Here is a 2351-nt window from a genome sequence, read left to right on the forward strand (position 1 = left end):
ACCTTCTTCTTTAACCGAGAGTCGAGCGGACAGATCTGATGAGTGATTTTTTTTTGGTTTCCCTTTCGCCAGTCCCCTCTGGGCTGGTTTTATTGTGGCTCTTCACTAGGCTAGAGGCGAATGAACTGCAAAGTTTAAAGCCTCCTCAAAACAAAGAAGGAAGGAAATACATTAATTACGATTTGTTCGCTCGTTGGATTCACATGCAGGCTAAAAAGGGTCCTTTTCAGGATCACAAAACTATCTTCAATCTACAGAGTTTATTGTTTGGTTATCACTCGATATCCCCATCTTGTTCGGCTAAACCTTCCTGTTTAGCGATTTGTTGCCACTCGCCACAGCTTTCACAGTTGGAAAATTTCTTCCCATCCAGCTTTGTGACATGTTGTACAGTAAATTACATTCAATGCGACGTGCCGAAGCGCCACTCAGTGTCGCATTGGAGGCGATTTTAACCTGTAATTGAACATCTGCGATGACAGTGGTACAGTGTCGACTTTCAATGTGGGGTCATAATTGGATCTCTATGTTTACAAAAATGTCCAACTAAATAAGTCGCATCACATGTCCGTCCAATTAGCTAAATGTCGAACTAATTGTAAATTACTGTACTTTCAATCTGGAAACAATTTAAGAATTGGTGAAAATTGAATAATCACTATTCCCCAACTATCAATAAGCTCAGAACAACTGCCAAATTCACATACTCATCAGATCCTGGCAAACAAATTATGAAAAAATCAATTTGTGTTTTATTATTATTTTGGATAATGTTTTAGAAAGCATTGAACTGTATTTCCTAAACTCTTTTTTGGAAGGTTTAATGGCCCTGAAAAGCGCCTTGTTTTATGGAATGGTTCCAATTTAGAAAACTTAGTACTCGTGGTTTTGAAAAAAAAAACCATTTCGAACGCCCTCGATTCCGCCTTGTTCTGGATTTGCCACCAAAGCAGTTTGTATAAAGAACAAACTTTTTTCTTCTGCTATCTGGTGCCGTTTTGCGATTGCGTTTGCCACTCGCTGCAACTGCCTGTTGTCTTGATGTCCACCGAACCGAATGTGTTCTGTTCCGAATGCGGGAACAGCTTTGCCAGCTAACTCGATCACTTCGGCGGCCGAAACTATATAACGCCGGCTAGGTGGACTGGTGCACTGGTACTAACGCGCTCGGCCTAGCTACCCTTGCGGGAAACTCCAGATCAACACGGTTCGAGCGGGATTTTGCCTTTCCCTTCACTTTTCCTCCTTTACCATGTCCAGACATGGCTGCTTGGGTTGGTTTGTTGATGTTTTGTGATGCGAACCGATGTGGTGTACGGTTTGAATGAGGATGATCGTTACGGAAGGAAGGAAGGTATTGTATTATAGAGACTTTAAACTTTTGCAGTTCATTCGTCTCTAGCCTTGAGAAAGGCCCTTTGAAAACTCTACTCTATTACTCTACTCTATTACTCTACTCCAGCGCTACCACCTCCGCCCTCTTGCCTTGAGAAAGGCACTCGATTCCTCGCCGTCCAGCTCGTCCAGTCGGTGTCCACACAAAGAATGATCGTTACGGCAGCGGAGCGGGGATTTTTAAGCTGACTGGCTGGCTCGAGAATTACGCATGTGTGAGACTGCGACCAATGTTTCGTTCATTTTTTTCTTTTTCCTTTCCAATCGTGCTTCATTCTATTTCGCTGCTGCTCTGGTTGCCCGTTTTGGTCGGTACGATTTGAGGAGCACAAAATGGACCAATCAAAAATGGGCACATAGTGCATTTTGACAATGCTTGATATTTCACAATTATTCAATTATTTATCTCAAGAAAAATGAAATGTTATTCGTTATGATAGATGTGTAGATATATTTCCTATCAATTGATGCAAAAACCTTTGCGATCTATTGAGAAATGCTCGAGTTATAAGCGTTCCAAATCTTGCATTTTTTCCTACTTGTTCAGTGCCTAGATTTCCATTTCACCCCCTATATCTTCCGGTTAGACGTAGTCCTACGTCAAAAAACTGCTCGTCCATCTTCTTGCTCTAAATAGAACACACAAATAGAACTATGGTGATTATAGAACAAAGAGGAGCGCTCTCGTTGAGGATGACGGAGAAGGCGGGTGAACTTTAGTTTCTCTTCGCTACACAGAGGATATGGACATCACTTTTTAGCATCAGAAATCAAGTTTTTGTTTCACTTTATATAGACGTTAAAATGAATTAAATACGCTGCGAACCAAGTAAATGTCGACGTGGAGTAGTATTTGGATATTCAAAATTATAAACAAAAATTTAAGGGGTTGTATCTAGGACACGACCGTATATTTTCGACGTAGAACTACGCAATTCACTTGTTCATCACTTCGA

This window comes from Toxorhynchites rutilus, chromosome 1 (assembly GCF_029784135.1).
Source record: "Toxorhynchites rutilus septentrionalis strain SRP chromosome 1, ASM2978413v1, whole genome shotgun sequence".
In the NCBI taxonomy this organism is placed as follows: domain Eukaryota; kingdom Metazoa; phylum Arthropoda; class Insecta; order Diptera; family Culicidae; genus Toxorhynchites; species Toxorhynchites rutilus.